General features: G+C 39.4%; 1 protein-coding gene across 4 annotated transcripts in view; it reads left to right on the forward strand.

Annotated features, from left to right (window-relative positions):
• Positions 1-942: 942 nt before the first annotated feature.
• The window catches only part of Itch (itchy E3 ubiquitin protein ligase), a 130,888-nt gene continuing 106,525 nt past the window's right edge, over positions 943-25,305 (forward strand). For 2 of the 4 annotated variants that reach the window (XM_074074585.1, XM_074074586.1), the window contains exons 1-3: positions 943-1,081; positions 6,276-6,339; positions 18,230-18,306. The gene's annotated coding sequence lies outside the window, so the exon portion shown is untranslated. The remainder of the gene's footprint in view (positions 1,082-6,275; positions 6,340-18,229; positions 18,307-25,305) is intronic. The other 2 variants (XM_074074584.1, XM_074074583.1) reach the window with 1 other exon arrangement.

Here is a 25,305-nt window from a genome sequence, read left to right on the forward strand (position 1 = left end):
AATTGACTGCCTAGGTTCTTATCCTACATGGGATTTGGTTTATGCATCTATTACAGGGATAATAACATTATTTCTCTCATTGGCTTGTTGTGAGGATTAAGGGAGCTGATGTTTCAGCTCTTAGAACACCTGCCATATTGGCACCATTAAGCTGTTGGCATCATCCCTAAGAACACACTGTCAAAAGGCGAAGGGAGGACTTGAACCCAATCAATGTAACTCTGGAGTGTACATTCTTAAGGCCTTAACTATTCCAGGGGTTTTTAAATTGTGATTCTTCACTCTCAGTGCACCACCAGAGATCTTGTTAGAAATGCAAATTTAGAGAACCCTAACCCATATATACTGAGTTAGAAACTGGGGGTGCTGTGCGGTTCAGTCTAAGTTTTAAAAAGCCCTTCAGGTGATCTTGATGCACACTGGAGTTTGGGAACCACAGCTATGATATGTAAAAGTTCTGGGTGATGGAAAGGAAAGGAAGGAACGAAAAAAGAAAGGAAGAACGCCAAGTGCTGGTGGTTCACACCTGTAATCCTAGCTACTCAGGAGGCAGCGATCAGGAGGATCACTGTTTGAAGCACAGTCTGGGCAAATAGTTCGCGAGACCCTATCTCGAAAATACGCATCACAAAAAGGGCTGGCGGAGTGGCTCAAAGTGAAGGCCCTGAGTTCGAGCCCCAGTACCCCAAGGAAAAAAAAAAAGGGAGGAGGAAACGAAAAGGAGGTGGGACAGAAAGGAAAGAGGAAAACAAAGCGAGGGTGAAGGAAGAAGGGAAGGAAAGAAGGAGGGAGACAGAAAAAAAAATAAAGGAAGGCAGGATGGAAGGAAAGAAGAAAGGAAGCAAGAAGTAAGCCAGTTTGACAGGGTGGAGCAACTCAAGTTTCATCTCACCTGCAGGTGAAGAAAACTGGGCTTTAGGAGGCTGGCGCGCAAAGCCTGCTGGATCTTGTAGTCAGACAGCTCCTGAGCGGCGGCGCCTGCGCACTAGCTGCTAACTTGCTCTGGTCGCCGTACTCGGGGCTCCGGACCGGCTGCCATCTTAGTCGAGGGAGTGAGGAGTCGCCACCGCCCCGAGTCCCGGTAAGCACCCGTGGGCGGACTGGGGACAATTCTGGGGGGAGCGGGGAGTCTGAGTGAGAGTGCCCGGGGAGAGCAAGCGGTAGAGGAATGCGGCGCGTGAGCCGGGACCCCAGAGCCTTGGCTGCTCCCCTTCCCTCAGCTGGTGCTCGTGGGGGGCACCGGGAGCTCCGGTTGGTGGCCGGGGTCGGGCTGGGGGTGGGTCAGCCTGATGCACCGAGGTGCCAGTGCCGGGTCTAGGCACCCGGAGTTGCTGGCCTCGAGAGTCCCAAGTTGTGAGAGGGCCGTGCCGCAGCGGGTTTGGGCAGAGTCCAGTCCCGCGCCCGTGGGCCACTGTCCCGTGGTCCGGCCTACGCGCGGGGGCCCGGTGGCAGCGGCCCGCCCGGGCGACGTGGCCCTGTTAAGTGGCGTCGGCCAGGCCCACCTGCCACCTGGCTGGCTTTTCCGAGACTTTCCCAAGCCCCCTCTCGCGAGGACGGCCCAGAACAGGGGCGGACTCCCTTCTCGTTTCCGCTCCCCTCCTCCCTCCATTGTCCCCCCGCGTGGTGGTCCCGGCCCCGGCGCCCGCCACCGCCGCGGCGGCGCCGACTTTTGCAGACGTGGAGCTGTCACTGCCCTTCCTCCCTAGACTGCTCTTCTCGTTAGCAAGGAAAAGGAATAAAACAAAACGAACCGTGAACGTATTCGAAGGGTGGAAACAAGACGAGGGTATGACTTTTAAGCGGAGAACTCAAGTTTTCAGATTTAGTTCCCGGTTGTGACTTAAAGAAACAGGGGTCACTGCACCCGAAGTAGGCGTTGGGCCTAAAGTTAGTCAGAGATGTAACCAGGTGAACTTGCAAAGTGCCTGAAAATCGCGAGTTGCCAATAACGCAGCTTGTTTTCTTGGTCATATTTGTATCCTAATCTTTTGCATTTTTCTGCCGTTCTTCAACAGCTGCAGTAAACTAGTTCGGAAGTAGGGGGTGGGAAAGAGTGAGATTTTTATTTGAAAATAAGAGAACACAAGTCAGCTAATACCTACCTTGTTTTTAAGTGCAATCCATCTTCTGCATCTGTTTCAAATATAATTTGATTTTAAGGAAGTAGATAAAGGTAGTGTATTTCCACTCTCAAAATTGACAAAGATCTTGATTCTTATCTGAAATAAAGTGTTCATGGCAAATCTGGTAAGATTCTGCACTGGGTGTACAGGTTTACTCCAGTTGCAATTACTTTTTTTTTTTTTTTTTGGTGGGACTGGGTTTTGAACTCGGGGCGCTCTAAGGCTTGAGCCAATCCATTTTGCTCTGGTTATTTTGGTAATGGGGTCTGGTTATTTTGGTGATGGAGTTTTTTGCCCAGGCTGGCCTTGAATCCGGATCATCCCAGTTTCACAAGTAGCTAGGATTACAGGTGTGAGCCACCAGTGACTAGGTGCAATTACTAATTTTTGAGATTTAGAAATGAAGGTGGAAATTCTCTTGAACAGTGAATGTACATTTTTTTGGGTGTGAGACCAAAAAGAATTCATTCATCTTCGGTATACAAGTCAATAGGATATGATATAAAATTAAATTAAAAAAAAAGTGCAGAATAACTTTGTATTCTACAGTAAAGACTTTATACATTCTTTTTTTGGTCCTGGGGTTTGAACTCAGGGTATACACCTTGAACCAGTCCACCAGCCCCTTTTTTTGTGCTGGGTTTTTTTGAGATAGGGTCTCTCGAACTATTTGCCTGGGTTGGCTTTGAACTGGGATACTCTTAATCTCTTCCTCCTGAGTAGCTAGGATTACAGGCATGAGCTACCTTTGCCCAGTTTAGGAGAGCTTTTTAAAAGTAGAAATTCCAAGGTCTGATTTCTGGGATTATTAGGTCTGGGTTGGCTCCAACCAATTTATTTTTTAAAATCTCAGGTAATTTTTTTTTTTTTAATTTGACAGAAGTGGAGTTTGAACTCAGGGCCTTATGTTTGCTAGGTAAGTGGCTCTACCACTTGAGCCACTGTGCCAGCTCACCTCAAGTAATTCTGATGATTTTGGGAACTATTAAGGCAGACAATAATATGGATGTACCAAGGACAGCTCAAAAAGCTTTGAAATGGAAGAGGAAGTGGCCAGTTCTGACTGGAGATTGGCCACAGGAAGACACAAGACTTGCCTGTGGATCTGAAGTTTGGTCTTAGATGATAAGTAGGAATGTGACAGAGGTGGGGAAAGGGAAGGGACAGGGGCAGGCAGAGAAAACACTTTTGATGATATGTGTAAATTCAGAGGGTTGTGAGAAAAAAAGGGTCCAGGGAGAGCAGGAAGGAGAACATTATGGGGCACGAAGCCAGAAGGTAAAAGGAGTCAGTTATGAAAAGTTATAGGTATAATGCTAAAATATTTGAATTTTATGTTGTGGATAAAGATTTTTAGACAGACAAATAATGTGAGTACATGCATTTTAGAAAGATGGCTGTAGTGATAAAAGTGAAAGGAAAGAAGAGTGGCTATTGTAGAAGTGACACAGCAGCCTGACCTTAGAGGTAGGGATGATGGAGAGATTGGATTTATCTTTTTACTAGTGCAATAGTATTGTCATTTTTTTTGTTTGCTTGTTTTTGTATTTTGATGGGATTGGGGTTTGAACTCAGCTTCACACCTGACTCTACTGCTTAAGCCACACCTCCAGTATGTTATGTTTTTGGATGAGTATTGTTTTAGGGCTAGTCTGGTTAAAAGGTTTCTTTTCTGTCAAAAAGAATCTATTAGCAAGTCTGAATAATATTGTCAGGTTACATGTTGATAATACCAGAGTAAATTGCTCACTAACATTGAGAAATTAGAATCAGGGTAGGTGCAATTTGGAAGAGAGCTTGGGAGTTTGGACTGAAATTTATAACTATCAATACTATTGATCTAGGCTTGTTGAAAGTGTTTTTCTTCCAGTCCTTAGAAACTTGGTATTTGAGCTTTAGAGTTAGATTGTGTACTTATTTGTGGCAAGTATATTTTGGCTGTACTTGGATTTGAACTCAGGGCCTCACACTTGCTAGGCAGGTGCTCTACCACTTGAGCCATTCTACCAGTCTAATAGTGGCAAATATATTTTGGTTTATAGGTAAACTCTGATTGGAAATAACTTCCAAAGCACAGTGTTAAGGATTCTGGTGTCAGAAGCTGGTGGCCCATGCTTGTAATCCTAGCTACTTGGAAGGCTGAGATTGGGAGGATTGCAGTTCTAGGCCAGTCCAAGCAAATAGTTTTGTAAGACCCCCATCTCCAAAATAACCAGAGTGGCCAGAAGCTGGTGACTCATAGCTATAATCCTAGCACTCAGCAGGCAGAGATCAGGAGGATAGCGGTTCGAAGCCAGCCCTGGGCACAAGACCCTATCTCAAAAATACCCAGATACACAGAGAAAAAAGACTGGTGGAGTGGCTAAAATATTAAGAGTGCCTGCCTAGCAAATGTGAGGTCCTTGAATTCAAACCCCAGTACTGCCAAAAAGGAAACCAAAATAACCAGAGCAAAATGGACTGGAGGCATGGCTCACAGTACAGTGCCTGCTTTGAAAGTACGAAGCCATAATTTTAAAACCCCACTTTCACCAAAAAAAAAAAAAAAAAAAAGATTCTAGTTGTGTGAGTTCTCTGGGAAAGTATATAGTATGGATCAGGTGTATATACTGTTCTTAGACTGGTCCAACCTCTTAGTTTTCTTTTTTAAGATCAAATGTTTGTTAAGAGTCAGTCAGGAGCTGGGTGCCAGTGGCTCATACCTGTAATCCTAGCTACTCAGGAGGTAGAGATCAGGAGGATCTTGGTTTGAAGCCAGCCCAGGCAAATAGTTTGAGAGACCCTATCTCAAAAAACAATCACAAAAATGGGGCTGGTGGAATGCCTCAACCTGCAGGCCCTGAGTTCAAACCCCAATACCACTTTAAAAAAACAAAACAAAACAAAAAAAAGTCGTTCAGTCATTTAAGAGTTAGAGCTGGGTTTGTAGCTCAAGTGGTAGATAATCTACCCAGCAAACAGGAGGCCCTGAATTCAAACCCAGTAACACCAAAAAAAGGAAAAAGAACTAGAACCTGAACTAGGTTTTGCAGTTCTCAGTCTGGAATTCTCCAGTTTAGTCAGGTGTATGTCTGCTATTAAAGAGCTTCTGGTATTAGACCAGGAAAGAAAAAAAAAAAGGTACTTCTAGCTTGTGCCTCTTGAGTCTTCAGGCAGGAGTTTAGCTGGGACTTCGGTCTAGAAGTAAATTTTGTTAATAGTAATTTTGGTTTAAGAAATTTGTAGTAGGGGAGTGGGGCAAAGGAGAATGATGGTGGGGGTGAGTTTAACCAAGAAATATTGTAAGCATCTTTGTAAATGCCACAGTATACCACCAGTACAGCAATAATGATAATAAAAAAATTAAAAGAAATTTGTGTATTGATAGGAAATAGCCACTCCCCCTATTTCCCCTTTCGTGCTCCTCACCTGTCTCCGTTTTGGGTTTTTGGGATTGGTTTTCTTATGTGAATTAAGGCAAAAATATATACTTTTTTTGTTTGTTTGTATTTCTAGTTCTTATCTAATTATGGGCTTGTAATAAGCTTTCAGTAAAGGCATTTTGCTTTTTTGTGGCTCTAAATGATACTGGCTTTGAGTCAATATAAATCAGCAAAAGGATTCACAGAATTGAATTGTAACCCTCTCTGGTTGGGAGGTTAGCTCTCTGCTAAAAATGTTAGGTTGCAGACTTAACCAGATGCAGTAAACGGAAGCTATTCTGCACCCTGTTGTCCTCCAGTCTAGCAGTGTACTGTCCTTGGAAAACTGTCAGCTCAGCTCTTTTGCTGCTTTTCAAAACTGATTGTACCCGGATCCTTGGAGTGCTTTTTCTTTTCCTGTGCCTAGGAGCCTCCAAGTTGCAGGGAATGTCCTTACAGTGACCCTTATAGGCAGAATGTATGTTTATATGGTCATCCTCATTTTGCCATATGTCCATCATACCTAGGTGGGTATTACTCCATACTGTGTATGAGTCATTTCCCTCTAACTTGCCCTTTTATCCTGCCTACTCCATCAGAAAATATCTATCCTGGGATTTTTTTTTTTTTTTTAAGCTCTTGTATTGGGGGAGAAAAAAAGACTTTGTTCTGTGAGGTTCCCAAGGTTATCATAAATCTGATGTGTTTAACTATAGGGTAACGTGTTAATGGATTCTTCTTCACTTCTCAGGTAACATGCATTTCACAGTGGCCTTCTGGAGACAACGCCTTAACCCAAAGAAGTGACTCCATTGGTGAGAAGAACTTGAGTATGATGACATTCCTGTGAGATAGATTTAGGGTTAGGATGATGCAGAGGGGAAGCCCTGGTCATTTAACTGTGGGGAGCTGTGGGGAAAGAATAGTGTTGATACTTGGCTGCATCAATTTTGGTTGAAGAAATAGGCAGTTTCTACTTGGATCTGAAACTTAAACCCTCCTCCTCAAGAATTAGCCTGTGAGCCTCTCCACCAGCCTTAAGCCACACTGTCTCTTAATTTAGGTTCTCTTGACTTTTTTAGTTCCCTTATACGTACACATACTTCTTTCACTTGTGTCATTTTATAAATGTTTATCTCTGAAAACTTGTCCAGATATGTACACGCTTATGATAATAGGTGGAGGAATTAAAAAGAACACATATATATGTGTATATATATATATGTATTTTTTGGGTGGTACTTGGGTTTAAACTCAAGGCCTTGCCGTTTGAGATCTTAGTCTTAAGATCTGGGCTCTGACTTGAGTTTGTCACTGACAAATTTTGTCACTATGACTTTTAGCAACTTATTTAGTCTTCTTGGGCCTTAGTTTATCTATCTTTAACATAGATGTATTGATTCCTACCTGTCTTTCTGGCATGGTGAGGATCAAATAAAATAATCCATATTAAATCTTTAGAAAAGAATGATGTGCCGGTAGCTCATGCCTGTAATCCTTGCAACTCAGGAGGCAGAGATCAGGAGGATCTCAGTTTGAAGCCTTTCCAGGCAAATAGTTCCAGAGACCCTATCTCAAAAAAAAAAAAAGAAAAAAAGAAAAATCACAAAAAAAGGGGCTGGTGGAGTAGCTCAAGTTGAAGGCACTGAGTTCAAGCTCCAGTACCGAGGAGGGGAAAAAAAAGATTTAAATCTTTAGTAAAGAAAATGAATTCACAACTAAAGACATTATCTAGCTCCACAAGGTGGGAGAAGTTGGTAATATTATTGAAAGGAAAACATTAGAACAAGATAGATTCACTTTAAAAGGTCAAGTGAGAGAAGAGGAAGACTGCTAGTTAAGAAAAAAAAGAGAATATAGTCAAACAGTGAGAGAATAGGGAGTGAATGAAGCAGAGCAGGTGAATTGTTAGGTAAGAAACAGAATAGGAAGAAAGGTAAGATAGAACTACCATATGATCCAGCAGTCCTACTTTTGAGAATATATCAAAAGGAAATATTGTCACTATCTTGGAGAACCTGCATTCCTGTTTATTGGCAGTATTCACCATAGCAAAGATAATAGCAACATCTTAAGTGTCTGTCAGTAGATGTCAGTAGATGAGTGAATAAAGAAATTGTGCTATGTATAAAATGGAATATTTCTCAGCCTTAAAGAAGAAAATGTGATTGTATGAGACAACATTGGATGAACCTGAAAGACATTAATTATGCTAAATAAATTAAGCCACAGAAAGACAAATATCTGGTTTCACTTAAATGTGGAATCAAGAAATGTGATGCATAGAAACAGAGTAGAAGGGTGTTTATTAAGGACTAGAAGGTATGGAAATGGTGAAAATGGAGAGATGTTTGTCAAAGGGTACAAATTTATGATTATAGGATGGATACATGCTGGGTGCTGGTGGCTCACTCGTGTAATCCTAGCTAATCAGAAGGCAGAGATCAGGAGAATCTCATTTTGAAGCCAGCCCAGGCAAAATAGTTCAAGAGACCTTATCTTAAAAAAACTCATCACAAAAAAGCTGGTGGAGTGTCTCAAGGTGTAGTCCCTAAGTTCAAGCCCCAGTACCACACACACAAAAAAGTACATTTTGGAGACCTAATGTACAGCACAGTACCTATACTTGATAATAATGCATGCTTAAAATTCACTAATAAAGTATATTTTAAGTATTCTCATCCCCAGAAAAGGAAACTGTGGTGATGGTACAGTAATTAACTTGACTATATACCATTTCATGTAGTATACATAATATCAAAACATTAGCTTATACACCTTTTAATACATAATTTTTGTCATTTATACCTCAATAAACATGGGGGACAAAACAGACTTGAAGAGAGTGGTCCCTAGGTGGTTAAGGTGCCTAACCTGATCTTGAGATTGTTGTCACTGTTATCACTGCCTCCTTTAACATACTCACTCATACTTAGCTGTGTCTCCACTGTGAATGTTAACATTTACTCTTTATTCATTTGTGTAACCCTTTGTGTTTTGTTTACATTTTTAGTAACTAATTGCCCTATAAATGCTACATATAGACCAAGGCTATGATTGTCTTATTGTGGTGTCCTAGTTGCTATAAGCAAATGTGTGCTTAATCTGTTGTTTTTGATCATTATGGAGAGGAAAGAAGAAGGTGGTTGGGTGATTTGTGAGAGATGTTAGAAAGGAAGAAAGAGAGCCGAGCGCCGGTGGCTCACGTCAATAATCCTAGCTACTCTGGAGGCAGAGATCAGGAGGATCGAGGTTCAAAGCCAGCCCCAGGCAATTAATTCCGCTAACATAAAAAAGGGTTGGTGGTGTGGCTCAAGGTGTAGGTCCTGAGTTCAAACCCCAGTACTGCAAAAAAAAAAATAAATAAAGTCATGAAAAAGAAAACGTGTAGACCAAAAAGGGGAAAAGGAGATGATGTTATGTGCAGTAAAGAAACAAGGAAGCTTTCATTTCTTTAATTATGATGTACAACTTCACCCCAAAAAAGTAATATGCTTAACACACATGCACAGGAAATCAATGCCAGTCAACTCCCTGTATAGCTATCCTTATCTCAACTAGCAAAAACCTTTGGTCCTTCCTATTATTGCTTATACTCTCTCTTCAACAAAATTAGAGATAAGGGCAAAATAATTTCTGCCAGGTAGCAAGGGGATGGGGGCGTTAGGGAAGGGGTGTGGGAACGGGGGAGAAATGACCCAAACATTGTATGCACATATGAATTAAAAAAAAAAAAAGTAATATGCTGGGAGAGGTCATTCTCTGTAGTAGATATCTGTAAAAACATCCCTCAAAGTATCTATTTCATCCTGAGCTCTCAAAGCAGTTCTTTTTGGGAAAATACCTGGTCCAATATTCAGAAGACCTAGGCTCTAGTCTTAGTATTTCTCATCAGTTAAATTCTATATTCTTGGACAGTTCATTTAAATGTCTGAGCCATGTTTCCTCACTTGTTTATTGCATTATTTTTTTTTTTTTTTGGATGGTACAGGGGTTTGAACTCAGGGTCAACACCTTGAGCTATTCCTCTAGCCCCCTTTTTTTTTGTGTGTATGTGAAGGGTTTTTTTTTTTTTTTTTTTTTTTTTTTCCAAGATAGGGTCTCTTGAACTACTTGCCTGGGCTGACTTTGAACCTCGATCCTCCTGATCTCTGCCTCCTGTGTAGCAAGGATTACAGGTGTAAGCTGAACTCAGGGCCTCATGCTTGGTAGGCAGGTGCTCTACCACTTGAGCCCTGTTCCCAGCTCTGTCAGTAATCTTAACAAGATAATAAGTGCTGTAATAAAGGTGACATGTCATTGCAATTTAAGATATTTCATATTTCTTGGTTCCTTTAACAGAACTGAATATATTTCAGAGACTTACAACCAAAAAGCACCCTGCTGGGTGTGGTGGCATTAAGTCTGTAATCCCAGTACTTGGGAAAGATCCAGAGTTCAAGGCCATCTTGGGCTACTTAGCTAGATCCTCTCTCAACAAAATAAAATCAGAACCAAAAAGAGTCCTTGCCTTGTAGAAATTTGCAGTTTCCTTTTTCACATGTGCAAACTGCTTGCCCTAATAAGCAATACTCTTCTACCCTAGGTAAGAGAAACTTTTTCATATTGTAACACTTTATATTAGAACTCATCTGCATGGAAAGCTTATTTCACTCCAGAAATGACTTAACAATATGTTTGCTTTCTGAGAAAACATAGTTGATTGGATTCAACCTTTTCTCTTGTCAGTTACAATTTTTCTTTTTTTAGGCAAGAAAAACTAAAAATACTGTCTGTATTTAGGTGAACTTTAGTTTGCTTCTTAGTCATTTGTGAAAGGAATATTAGGCTCTAAAACATAGTCTTGGCTGGTGGAGTGGCTCAAGTGGTAGAGTGCCTGCCTACCTAGCAAGTGCAAGGTCCTGAATTCAAAAGCTCAGTACCACCAAAAACAACAACAATAAAATGTTGTCTTGGTACCAGAGGGAAGAATATTAAAGAATCATGTTGGGGCCAGATGCTGGTGGCTCCTGCCTGTAATCCTAGCTACTTAGAAGGCAAAGATCAGGAAAATCATAGTTTGAAGCCAGCCCCAGGCAAATAGTTCAAGAGACTATATCTAGAAAATAACCAATACAAAAAATAGCTGGTGGAGTGGTTCAAGTGGTGTAGTGCCTGCCTAGAAAGTGTGAGGCCCTGAGTTCAAACCCCAGTACTGCCAAAATATAAATAAAGAAGAATTATGTTGTAATCATTATGAAGTGTATCAGTTGATATTTGAATTTTGAATCTACCATCTATTGACAGTATGACCTTGGCCAATTTGGTTAACTTGTTTTTGCCTTAGTTCTGTAAATTGGAACTAGTCATAGTATGTATCTCCACAGGGATAATGTGTTTCTGCTTGAATAAGACTTGGCCTACAGGTAGCATGAAATGTCAGTTTTTTGGTTTTTTGTAGTGCTGGGGCTTGAACTCAGGGCGTTTACTTTGAGCCACTCCACCAGCTCTCTTCATGATGAGTTTTTTCAAGATAGGGTCTCTTGAACAATTGCACAAGCTGGCTTCAAATTGCAATCCTCCTGATATCTGCCTCCTGAGTAGCTAGGATTACAGGCGTGAGCTACCTGCACCATGCAGTCATTATTTTTATTTACATTTGTGGGGGCATTAGGTAGGTGAGACATATTGAGGCAGGGAATTCTCTTTAATAGTTTTCAGATGTTATTTTAATAGCATTCTTAGCTTTAGGGTTGGTTTGTGGTCTGCTAAGCTTAACAGTATATTCCCAGAGGTTTACCTAATAGTCACGAACTGTTAGGTCAGACACAAAGGTAAAAGTAAAATGGTGCCAGGCACACCTGTAATCCTGGCATTCAAGAGACAGAGGCATAAAGATAATTTTGAGGCCTGGGCTATTGTGAGATCCTGTCTCAAAAATTACGTGTGAAATTCACATAAGAATTCACTATTTTTTTTATTTATTTATTAAAATAAAAGGCCTTCACCTTGATCCTCTCTGCCAGTCATTTTTGTGATGGGTACTTGCCCAGGCTGGCTTTGAACCTCAATCTTCCTGATCTCTGCCTCCTGAGTAGCTAGGATTATAGGTATAAACCACTGGCACCTGGCAAGAATTCACCATTTTAAAGTGCACAGTTCATGTTGACCCAATCTTGTCCTAGGGGAAAGAGCAGAGTCAGGGTGGCATTAACATGTTTTTTTCTAAAGAAAAGTTAGAACTCCAGAGTTTTTAAGAAATCTTTATTTTTAAATGTTGGCAACTTATGAATTCATAGTACAAACACTGTGGACTAAAGAAATCAGTAGTGTGGACAGAATTTATCTTGTGGGTTGCCACATTGCATCCTGTGATCTGGGGCTTGACTTTCTGCAGCATAATCCACATTCTTTGCCTTTTGGGAAGAAAGTTCTTACCCACATTAAGATTTAGAAGAGTTCAAGCCATACCTCAGAATAGCCTAGTGCTGAATAGGTATATGCAGAAAAATAAGAGTTAGTATTTTTTGATGAGCTGGGGTTTTAATTAAGGGCTTCGTGCTTGTAAAGCAGGTGCCCTATCTCTGGAGCCAAACCTCCAGTATGTTTTGATCTGGTTATTTATTTTGTATTTTTTAGATTTTCTTTCTTTCTTTTTGGTTTGAACTCATGGCCTCACGCTTGCTAAGCAACGTGCTCCACTCCGCCACTACTGCTCTGGTTATTTTGGAGATAGGGTCTCTCAAACTATTTCCCTGGGCTGGTTTCAAGCCTTGATCCTCCTGATCTCAGCCTTCCAAGTAGATAGGATCACAGGTGTGAGCCACCAGCTGGGCTCAGAATAATTATTAAAGCAGGGAGAAGAAGGGAAGTTAGGGGGATTCACAATTTGAGCAAGTGCCAAGGAAGGAACAGATTTGAGCTTGTGATATTGCTGTGAATAGATTAGAGTTTAAGAGGTCTGTGTAGACCTGGTTTTAGGAGAAAGTTTGGAAATGTTAAGAAGAGACCAGTGTCTTATCTTGGTATATACTTGAGAGACGTATTGACTGGACGAAATGGTATTTTATGGAGATTTATTTGGTAATACTGAGATCTATAGTATTTAATAGGGTTGAGATGCAGTGAGACCAGACTATGGAAGTAGCAGTGGGAATGAAAAAAAGAGACAAAAGCTTGTATAAGAGACAAACACTTCCAGTAGGTAAAGAGGGCCAGTTTTGAAAGCTTTTCCCCTATGTACTCTTCTGTAAAAATTGGGTAATAGGAAGATAGTACTTTGTATTGGCTATCCCTCTTTTCTTGTTTTGGATCTTGTTTCATCCTTCTTAGCCTTAGCACCCTCCTTAGTCTTGAATCATATATATATCCTTCTTATTTCCCAGCTTGCACAAGTAGAATAGGAAGAGAAGGAAAAACTGAAAGTTCAATTGCTTAACACATTTTTAGTTTCAGGTTTTTGGTATTCTCAGTTAACCTGTGATAAGACTTTAGTTTATTCATGGAATTTTTTTATTTGCCAGCATTTGGAAACACTGACAAATATTTTTCTCTTGGAAAGGATATAGAATTTTGTTGTAGAAACTTGACAAAATAATTCATGATTTAGAATGTGTAAAGAAATTAATAAATGTAGAAAGGTAGAATATGTTTATTCTGTGATTTTCATCCTGCCTTTTGTTTATACTTTCTCATGAAAATTTTCTTGACACGCAGGGAAGTTATTCTTTATTCTTGGCTGAAATGCAAAACGTCTTTTTTTTTTTTTTTTTTTTGGTGGGACTGGGATTTGAATTCAGGGCTTTGCGCTTACAAAGCAGGTACTCTGTAGCTTGAGCCACACCTCCAGTCCATTTTGTTCCGGCTGTTTTAGAGGTGAAGGTCTCGAGAACTATTTGCCCAGCCTGGCCTTGAACTTCGATCTTCCTGATTTCATCCCCCCATGTAGTTAGGATTATAGGCATGAGCCACTAGCGCCCAGCTAAAATACCACTTCCCCCCCCACCTCCCCCTAAATTATTTTAAGTAGTCTTTTTAGCAAGTAAGGTGAATAGTGTGCTAGAGATAGTCTTAAGTATTAAGAATATGTGGGATGCAGGAACATTTTCCTTATGGGTAAATGAGAATACTGAGCTGAGGTTCTGAAAAGTATATAAAGTTGCCACTGACATAGAGATTGAGCATTAAGGTCAAATAAGCTAAATCTAAGTCTCACTTTAATGAAGAAAGAATTTTTTTTTTATTTTGGAAATATGGTCTAACCTAGTTTTTGGAGTGTTTGTTCTGAAAATTAAAAAGGATTTTTAGATGGCTCATTTAATTATAGCTCTGTTGAAAATTGGTGCTCTACCACTTGAGCCAAACCTTTAGCCCCTTGCTCTGTCGAAAATTGGAAGGAAAGGAATGTGGAAAAGGGATTAACTGCATTTGCTTCTGTGGAAAGTCAGTAGTCAAAAGGAAATCCTAGATTTTTTTCTGCTGAATTGTTTAGAAGAAAGATATTTACTATAGGTTTTAGTTAAAAACTACATCTGCATATGTTAAAATGGGAAGACCTTTTTTTATTTTAATTTTTATTTTTTGCAGTATTGGGATTTGAACTCAGGGCCTACACCTTGAGCCACTCCACCAACATTTTTTTTTTTTTTTTTTTTTTTAGAAAGTTGAATATTTTTATTTTATTCTTATGTACATACAATGTTTGGGTCATTTCTCCCTCCTTCCTCCATCCCCTCCCTAAGGCCCCCCCCTCCTCCCTCTCCCCCCATCCCCTCACTACCCCGCAGAAACTATTTTGCCCTGCTCTCTAATTTTGTTGAAGAGAGAGTATAAGCAATAATAGGAAGAAACAGGGTTTTTGCTAGTTGAGATAAGGATAGCAATACAGGAAGTTGACTCGCATTGATTTCCTGTGCGTGTATGTTACCTTGTAGGTTAATTCTTCTTGATCTAACCTTTTCTCTAGAACCCTTTTTTATTGTGATGGGGTTTTTCAGGATAGGATTTCGAGAACTATTTTGCCTAGGCTGGCTTTGAACCAAGATCTTCCTGATCTCTGCCTCTTGAGTAGCTAGGATTTTAAGTGTGAGCCAACAGTGCCCAGCAAATGATGTCCTTTTCTGCCATTTCCTTTTTTTTTTGGTACTGAGGTTTGAACTCAGGTCCTCATGCTTGATAGGCAGGCCCTCTACCACTTGAGCCACACTCCCAGCTTGTGAAGAACCTTGTTGCTACCACTTTCTTTGTCCAGAATGTTGCTCATATTTATCTACTGGCTCTTTTCACTGTTTTTGTCTTTTGGGGTTTATGCTTTTTTATTCTTTTATTTCATTTTGCTGGCATTTGGGGAGGGAACAGAGATGGAGTGAGTTTGTTCTGTTTTAATTGATTTTACTATACAAATTGATGTTTTTAACCTCTAAAGGACAAAGAAATTATGAAGATACCTGTCCTGATTTTTTTTGTTTTTAATATATGGATAAATAGAATTTGCCATTTTAAACTTTTTTCTTTTGTGGTGCTAAGGGTCGTACCCAGGGCCTTGTGCATGCTAAACAAACACTCTCTACCATTGAGCTACATCTCCAGCCTTAACTTTTTTCCTAGTAGAACTGGGGTATGACCTTAGGGCTTCACTCTTGCTAGGCAGGCACTCTACCACTTGAGCCACTTGGCCAGCCCTTTTTTATGTTGGGTTTTTTCTAGATAGGATCTTGCTTTCATTTTGCCTGGGCTGGCCTTGGACCTAGATCTTCCTGATCTCTGCTTCCTGAGTAGCTAGGATGAGCCATTGGCGCCTAAGTGTATGTTAGCAATTTTAAAAAGAATCACATCAAGTAAATTATAGTAATGACATAGTTGATTTTATATTTATTTATTTTTTTTTTTTTTTGTGGTGCTTGGGGATCAAACCCAGGGCCTTAAGCATGCTAAGTAAAACTGCGCTGTTGAGCTACAGCCCCAGCTGACAAAAGTATTTTTGGTTAGTTTGTTCTGGTGATCTTTTTTGGCTTCTTTATGAAACTATGGTTTTAAATCATGAAATTTAACATTGAGCAAGTCTACACTGAAATCTAGTTTGGGGCCACATCTTCTGTGCTGATCTTGGTTAATCTATTTTGTTGGGTCGTTCCTCTTGAGTCGTAATTCTAGATACAAGTTTTTATCAGATAAGTGTTTTGCAAAATTTTTTTTTTTTTTTTTTTTTTTTGATACAGTGTTTCCCTATGTTACCCAGGTTGGGCTCTAATTCCTGGGCTCGAGTGATGCACTTCTGTTCTTACTGGGACTACAGGTGCATGCCACTGTGGTTGGCCTAGAAGTTCCTGGGTTTTTTTTGTTTGTTTGCTTTATTTGTGGTACTGGGGTTTGAACTCAAGGCCTACACCTTGAGCCACTCCACCAGCCATTTTTTGTGATGAGTTTTTTCAAGGTAGGGTTTTGTGAACTGTTTGCCTGGGTTGGCTTCCAACCGTAATCCTCCTGATGTTTGCCTCCTGAGTAGCTAGGATTGCAGGTGTGAACCTCTGGCGTCTAGCTGTTTAGTTTTGTTTTTAATTTTAATTTAATTTTATTTTTATTATTTTGTACTTGGGGTATAGTATGATATTTGCAAAAATTCTTCCAGTATATCATAGTTGAATTCACCCCCTCCATCATTCTCCTTTATGCTCCCCATTCCTGGAATAGTTTCAGTAAGTCATTTTTCTATTTACATACAAGTGTATGTAATATTTCTATCATATTCACCCTTCCACTGGTACCAGCCCCCCAGATAGGTCCTGTTTTGCCTTCCTGTTCTCCATTTTTAAAAAACAAACGACATTTTTGTTTAAGATATCTATACAGGGTGTTTCATTGTGACATTTCCATGTATACATGTTTTATAATCTGAATCAGTTCATTCCCTCTTATTTTTCTCCTTTCTACCTTAGTCCCCTTCTTTTGATGATTTTGACAGGTTTAAAAATTCTATATTCATTCTTGTATAGGAAGTATACCAACTATATTCAACTTCTTAACTTCTTTCTTTTATGCTCCTTCTCTCGTATGTGATTTCTCCTTAGTGTGACCTGTTTTTCATGTTTGTATTTGTATAGAGTCTATATTCCACATATGAGAGAAAACATGCAGCTTTTGGCTTTCTGAATCTGGCTAACTTTACGTAAGATGATGTTCTCCAGTTCCAACCATTTACCTGCAAATGACACAATTTCATTCTAGAAGTTCTTTTTTTTTTCCCTTTATTTCTAGAAGTTCTTGTGGGGTTTTTTTTTTTTTTCTTTTTTTTTTTCAGTACTGGGGCTTGAACTCAGGGCCTACACCTTGAGCCACTCCACCAGCCCTTTTTTGTGAAGGGTTTTTCAAGATAGGGTCTCGTGAACCATCTGCCTGGGCTGGCTTCAAACCTCAATCCTCTTGATCTCTGCCTCCTGAGTAGCTAGGATTACAGGCATGAGCCTCTGGTGCCTGGCTTTAAAATACTTGCATGTTTTTTGTTGTTGTTGGTACTGGGGTTTAAATTCAGGGCCTTGCGCTTGCTAGCAAGGTGATCTACCACCCAGGCCACTCCATCGGCCCAGTAGTTATATTTTTTGAGGCATGTCAAATATTTTAAACTCTAGCACTAAGTAGTCAGTCCAAACCAGAAACATCTTACAATAGTAGCTAATGTTAAAATGTTTGTCTAAAGATGTTTGGGGAATAGGGAAGAAGTCGCCTTCTGGAATACTGGATACAGAGTTCAAACCAGCAAGTGAATGAATGTTAAAAGTTAGATTCTAGTGCCAGTTTCCTTAAACTGTTTTCATGTTATTGAACCTTGAAAGTTATAGCTTCCTGTTTTTCTCCTTTAATGAAATAATTATCTTTTTAGCATATGCTTTAGAGTCCATGGTATCTATTTGGTTGGAAAATAGTAAAGGAGCTTTCAGGGATCTCAGATAATTTTGTGAAGAGATGGTTCATATCCTACTTCCCTGCAGTAAATAGGAAAACAACTTTCCCCATCATGAATGGGGTTGAGTTTATCCCACTTTTTTTCTGGGAAAATGTTATGGAAATGGATATTTATACTTTCTATCCCAACCCAAAGAACTCTCTGCTAGAATATCAAGGTCACCTTTTTTGCTGTTATTTAGTGGAAAATGGGATTTAAAATGTATCCCTTCTCTGTTGCTGTTGGTATAGGGAATAGGATTTAATTTCAGTCTGGCTGGAGTGTAGCTATGGATTGCACGCATAAGAACCGTTACTAATCTGGGTACTGGTGGCTCACAGCTGTAATCCTAGTTACTTGGGATCAGAAGGATTGTGGGTCAAAGCCAGCCTTGGGCAAATAGTTCTCAAGACCCTATCTCGAAAAATTCAACATAAAACAGGGCTGATGAAATGACTGTATGGTAGAGCACCTGCCTAGCAAGTGTGAGGCCCTGAGTTCAAACCCCAGTACTGCTCCCTCCCCCACCACCAAGAAAAAAAGAACCATTACCAGCTCCATGGTTCTACTTCCAGCTGAATTGAAGCTGTAGGCCATTCTTATGGTTGTGACTGGTGAATAAGGAAAGTTTTTTAAAAAAGAGTCCTTTGATACATACACAGCTTGTTCTGTTGCATAGTGGTGTGGGAACATGGCAGTGTGGTCTTTTCCCAGGGATATTACTCAGTATTTGTATTTTAATAGGGTTGTTTGAGAGTTTGGCTGCATTAATTTTTTCTCTTTTGCAGACAGGATTTCACCATGTATCCCAGGCTAGCCTTGAACTCACTATCCTGTCTTAGCCTCCTGAGTGCTAGGATTATAGGTATGCTCCATTACACTCTGCTTTTATTAAGTTTTATTTCTCTGTATACTACCATGTACTTTAGCTTTTTGAATTCTGTGATTTTCCACTTCAATCAATTTTTCTCTTTACAAATTTTATGTTTCCTGAAATGTCATTTTGGTGGCTTCTTTTAAGAAAATACAGCCCTATGACTGGCAAAGTGGCTCAAGTGTTAGAGCGCCTAGCAAGCGTGAGGCCCTAAGTTCAAACCCCAGTACTGCCAAAAAAAAAAAAAAGACAAGACAGTACAGGCTTATATTAAATTATTTTGTTTTCTAAGTCATCTGGGTTCTGGTGGCTCACGTCTGTAATCCTAGCTACTCAGGAGGCAGAGATCAGGAGGATTGCAGTTTGAAGCCAGCCTGGTTAAATAGTTTACAAGACCGTATCTCAAAAACCCATCACGTCAAAGGGCTAGTGGAGTGGTTCAAAGTGTAGGCCCTGAGTTCAAGCCCCAGTAGTGGAAAAAAAAAAAAAAAAGATTTCTAAGTCAAAGTAGATAAGGTCTGTAAAATTATATTAGATGTTTGTTTCTGAAAATCAAGCAAGTTTCATAATAACCTGTTTAATAATTTGTTTATAAGTAGGCTATGCTATGCCATTCAATACACTGTGAAGTATGTCTATTGTGTTCTACATTACAGGACCATGTCAGTTTTTATCTCTGGTACTGTTTTAGCTCCTGTTTTTCCTACACAAGGTAGACATTTTTCTAGTATGAATTAACCATGTTTTAAAATTCTTTGTAACTGACAGACTTACAGGTAATAGATTATTTTAATATTGTATTAGATTTAGTTTCAAACTGATATTTTCATTTGCCCCAGTGCCATACTACATAAAGCTATAGAATGCCTTAACTGTGAAGACTATTTAAAAAATCATATGCATCACCTTGCCTGTAATCCTAGCACACAGGAGGCTGAGGCAGGATGATTGAGTTCAAGGGTACATAGGAAGATATTGTCTCTTCCCCCCCCCCCCCGCCCCACCAAAAAAAGAAAAATAATCCCAAAATCATAACTCAGGGTCTCATACTTGCTAGGCAGGAACTCTTATAGAAAATTCATGCTGAGGTGCCCATTGCTATATCTTGTAAAATTTAAAGCAGTGAGATGAAGGTATCATTGAAATTGGGTTTAAAAATTCAGTGTCAAGGAGGAACAGATAGAGGATATGAAAGAAGAACATACTATAAAATGAAAGGAACCTTGGAAAGAATAGGTTAACTTAGCTGGGGGACAGTGAAAGGAAGTTGTTAGAGCAGAAGAATGGGTCTTCCAAAGATCTCCCCAAGATACATAGGACACCTAAGGCTATTTTCTTTTCTTTTTATAGTAGAATTTAGATTAACAGCATTTTTTTGTCATTCACATTTGAGATACTGTTTTTCTTTTTTTTGAGATCAGTTTTTTGAGATGTATTTTACACAGTAAAATTCATCCTTTTCAAGTATATAGTTCTTTGAATTTTGACAAACACATGTAACCTTTACTTGTACTCCTTTGTAGTCATTCTTCTCACCCTTACCTCCTAGGAAGAGCTGATCTATTTTTCTGCCTGAATAGTTTTTCCTTTTTAAGAATGTTACATAAATAGAATCATAGGGTGTAAGTGTGTTAGTTTCCTACTACTGCCAAAACAAATTACCACAAACTGGGTAGCTTAAAAAAACAAAATGATTATTTCATAGATTAGGAGTCCAGAAATCTGAAATGCAGTGTTTTAAATTCAGAGAATCTATTGTTCTATGCCTATCTCCTATTTATTGGTGATTGCTAGCAGTGTTGGGTATTCCTTAACTTGTATGTATGTAAGTACACACACACACACACAAATCTCCACTTTCTGCTTCTGTCCTCAATATGGCATTCTTCCTTCTCTGTCATCATACTATCTTAACTATGTATGTTCCTGTGTCCACATTTTTTTCTTATAGTCACCAGTCATTGGATTAAGGCCCATCCTAATCTAGTATGAACTCATTTTAATTTGATTACATCTGCAAAGACCATAGAAGAACAAATAAGGTCACATTTTAAGATTCTGGGTAGATACGATCTTGTGACTCATCAACCCTTTTTGTAGGGTGTTTAGCTCTTTTATTTATTTTTTCCTCCAGTGCTGGAAATTGAACCCAGTGCATCTTGTGCATGCTAAGCTACTACCATGCTACATCTTAGTCCTGGTAGCCTTTTTAATTTTTGTTTTCTGTTACATTACTTATTTTTTTAGTGGTACCAGCTGTTGAACTCGGCCTCATACTTGCTAAATAGGCTCTTAGCACTTGAACCATTCCTCCAGCACAGTTTTAGTTATTTTTGAGATAGGGTCTCGCTTTATGCTTAGGCCAGCATAAAGCGATATGATAGCCTCCTGTAGCTATCATGTCCTGCTTATTGGTTGAGATGGACTGTTGGGAACTTTTTCCCCCGAACTGCCTTCCAAATAGCTAGCATTACAGGGTTGAGTCACCATATCTAGCTGTTACTTTAATTTTATTTGTTGTTTTTGAGAAACGGTCTTACCCTGTAACCTATCCTTCTGCCTCAGCCTCCTAAGTGCTGGATTACAGGCCATTAAGTTCTGCTAATGTTTTAAATGTTCCTTTAAAAAAATTATGCAAGCTGGTCACAGATGGCTCACACTACATAATCATAGCTACTTGGGAGGCTGAGATGGGGAGAATTACTCTTTGAGGCCAGCTTGGGTAGATAGTTCTAGAGACTCCCATCTGTAAAATAACCAGAGCAAATTGGACTGGAGGTATAGCTTAAGTGGTAGAGCATCTGCTTTGCAAACAGAAAACCCTAAATTCAGATCCTTAGTTTCACCCAAAATAAATAAATAAAGAAAGGAAAAATTATATAGGGCTGACAGTATACCTTAGAGATAAAGTACCTCCCTGGTCTTTGCAATTCCCAGTACCAATAAATACATACATATATATATCATACATTAAAATTGACCTTTTTTGGATGTACATTTGTATGAGTTTAACAAATGTGTATATTCTTGTGAATATACAACCAGATGACAGAATGGTTTCATCATACCCAAACCTTCCTTATATTGTCGTTTTTGTAGTCATACCCACCCTCTGCTCTTAACATATCAGCCACTGATTTGTTCCCTGTCACTATGGTATTATTTTTTCATGACTTATGTAAAGAGAAAAATACATACATATTTTTCGTATTTTTCTCTTCAGTGCTAGAGATCAAACCCAGGATTTTTCACATGCTATTCAAGTGCTCTTACTGCTATCCTATACTACTAGCCCTAACATGTAACCTTCTGAGACTGGTTTATTCACTCAGCATGATGCCTTTAGGTTCATCTAAGTCCTTTGTTTCTTTTCATTGCTGAGTGCTGTTGCAATGTATGGATGTACCACAGTTTATTTACCTGCTGAGGGGCATTGAGTTATTTCACATTTTCAGTAATTATTAAGCAACCACTATAAGCATTCTTGTATAGCTCTTATTTGAATATGTTTTTATTTCTCTAGTAAAACTTTCTAAATCTTAGCATTGTTGATTTTTTTTTTTTTTTGACTGGATAATTTTCTTTTTTCTTTTTTTGGTGGGACTGGGGTTTGAATTCAAGGCTTCATGCTTGCAAAGCAGGCATTCTCTTGAGCTAAGGCCTCCAGTCTGTCTTGCTCTGGTTATTACTTTTTAAAAATTTTTTGGTGGTGGTGGTAATGGGATTTGAACTCAGGGCCTCACGTTTGCTAGGCAGACACTCTACCACTTGAGCCACTCCGTAGGTGTGAGCCACCAGTTGGATAATTTTTTTTTGTTTGTTTGTTTTTGTGTGGCAGTATTGCGGTTTAAACTTATACTGGATAGTTTTTGTTGTGAGGAATTATCTTATACATGGTAGGATGTTTGACAGCATCCCTAGCTTCTAGATGTCAGTAAGACTTTCCCTTAACAAAATTGTCTCCAGATAGGCCAAATGTTCCAGGAAGCAAAATAGCCCCTGATTGAGATAAATATTTAGATAAATATTCAGGAGTATGGTTGCTGGGTTATATGGTAAATAAGTTGAACTTTATAGGCACAGTGTTTTCCAGAATAGCTGTACTATTTTACATTCCAGTCAGCAATATATGAGAATATTCTATATCCTTGTCACCCTTGGTATTGCCAGTATTTTCCTATGTTAGCCATTCTATTAGAAATGTCACAGTAGGACGTTCTTCATACGTACTCCTTGTATTCTGTTTTTTTTTTTTTCCCCAGTAAGTAAAGCTTGAACAGTTTCCAGTTTGCCACCACCACCACCACTACTACTACTACTACTTCTTTTTTTTTTTTTTGGTGCTGAGGTTTGAACTCAGGGCCTACACATTGAGCCACTCCACCAGTCCTTTTTTGTGAAGGATTTTTTTCGAGATAGGGTCTCCCAAATTATTTGGCCAGACTGGCTTCAAAGTGCGATCCTCCTGATTTCTGCCTCCTGAGTAGTTAGGAACACAGGTGTGAGCCACCAGCATCCAGCTCACTACTACTACTACTTTTTTTTTTTTTTTTTTTAATGCCCTCAATTGTTTTTCTTTTAACTTTTTTTTTTTTTTTTGGCAGTATTGGGGCTTGAACTCAGTACCCTGAGCCACTCCACCAGCCCTTTTTTGTGATGGGGTTTTTTGAGATAGGTTCTTGGGAACTGCTTTGCCCAGGCTGGCTTTGAACTGTGATCCTTCTGATCTCTGCCTCCTGAGTAGCTAGGATTACAGGCATGAGCCACTGGTGCCCGGTTTCAAGTGCTATTCTTGTGGTATTTTGTCTGAATTTACCCTTACAAAGTCAAAATTATAACCTGTATTTCTTTACAGAATGCTACTTCTTGTACCTACAGAGCACACAGTGCCAATTTTTTTATAATTACTTATATTACACTTTTCCCTCCCATTTAATTTTCTTTTGGTGGGATTGTGGTTTGAACTCAGGGCTGGACTGAACAGAGTGGCTCAAGTGGTAGAAGTGCCTGCCTAGCAAGCATGAAGCCCTGAGTTCAAACCCCAGTGCTGCTAAAAAAAAACACCACCAACAACAATAACAACAAAACCTTAAGGCTTTGTGATTGCAAAGCAGGTGTTCTACTGCTTGAGCCACATTTCTAGTCCATTTTGTTCTGGTTGTTTTGGAGATGAGGGTCTCACAAACTATTTGCTCGGGCTGGCCTCAAACTGTAATTCTCTTGATCTCAGCCTCACAAGTAACTAGGATTACAGGCCTCACAGCTCACATATAAAATTTTATCTTTGTGAATCTACATTGTTTACTACTATGATGGGGACCAAAGTGAAACTGTTTGCAAGTGTTGACTGGTTGTTTTTAGATTGTCATTGTAGACCTAAGAACAAAAAGAATTATGTCACTTATTTATAAATAGAGGCTCTTTTGTATAGGTTTTAAGTGCTCTCATTTATTAGCAGAAATGTTGGAGACTAGTAATAGTTTGGATTGTAATGGATTTTTTTTGTTCCTTTTTTTTTTTTTTTTTTTTTTTTTTTGCGGTGCCGGAACTTGAACTTGGGGCCTACACCTTGTGCCACTCCATCAGCTCTTTTTTGTGATGGGCTTTTTCGAGATAGGGTCTCTCGGACTATTTGCCCAGGCTGGCTTCGGACTGTGATCCTGAGTCTGCCTCTTGAGTAGCTAGGATTATAGGCTCAGGGTCTCGTGCCAGGCACCAGTGGCTCATGCCTGTATTTCTAGCTATGCAGGAGGCAGAGATCAGGAGGATTGTGGTTCAAAGCCAGTCTGGGCAAATAGTTCTGGAGACCCTATCTCTAAAAAAAATCCATCAGAAAAAAAGAAAAGAAGGGTTGTTGGAGTGACTCAAGGCATAGGCCCTGAGTTCAAGCCCCAGTATCACCAACCCCCACCCCCACAAAAAAAAAAAACAGTTTTCAGTTGAATGGGGAGACAGTATTCCAAACAGATCATAGAAGACGTCTATTTAACACTTACTAGGTTTAAGATTATCTTTATCGCTTTATAGGTATTAACTCAGTCTTTAAAACAAAACTACAGGTTAAGTATGCACATTTTATGGATGAAGAAAGTGTGGTTCAGAAATTCAGTAATTTACTGAAATTCACAGAGCAGTAGTTTTGGAATGTGGTTCTAGATCTGTCTGACTCCAAAGACTGCACACTTACTTAAACCATGTTAAAATATCTCCTGAAAAATATGAAGAAGACATGTGACAACAGGAAGAAGTTTACTGGTTTTGCTTTGAAGTTTAGAGAAGAATACCAGAGCATAATGAAAGATAAGAGAAGACCAGATGCAAGGGAATCTGTTTAAGAAGAGACCAAATTTTGAACAGAGAACTGTTAAGAAAAGCACAGAAGCATTAAACAGGTGACATATTGGTGTACTATGAGTAATTCTGTGTACTTGGAGCATGGGGGATATATATGGGAGAGTGGCAGATAAGATTAGAGAAGTAGGCAAGCCAAAACTATGGAGGATCTTCAGAGGTATTGGGAATTGATCTTAAAAATTCTTTGATAATGCTGAGTAGACATATTGGCATAGGGCAAGGAGGAATGTTGACCTATTATGGTAGTTTAAGGAAAGCCAGATAAAGGAAGCAGTAATGGGGGTAAAGAGGAAGAAATGAAAAATCGATAGTAGAGATATTCTAGTATCTCAAGGAATTTTGCCTCTTCTGCATTTCCTGGTTTTCAGCAGTGGAGGTGATTGATTGATTGATTGATTGATAGTTATAAGGTGTCCTTATATGGTACCTATTTTTTTTCACTGTGATGCTAGAGAGCAGGAGTTAGTAAACTATGGTCCATGAACCAAGTCTTGCTCTTTGCCTGTATTTTTTCTCAATTAAAAAAAAATTTCTTTTTTGGTTTGATGAAACCAGAGTTTGAACTCAGGGCTTTGCTCTTGGAAAGCAGTGTTCTACGATACTTCCTGTCCATTTTGTGCTGGTCATTTTGGAAAT

The sequence above is a fragment of the Castor canadensis genome, chromosome 5 (genome assembly GCF_047511655.1).
Source record: "Castor canadensis chromosome 5, mCasCan1.hap1v2, whole genome shotgun sequence".
Lineage (NCBI taxonomy): Eukaryota > Metazoa > Chordata > Mammalia > Rodentia > Castoridae > Castor > Castor canadensis.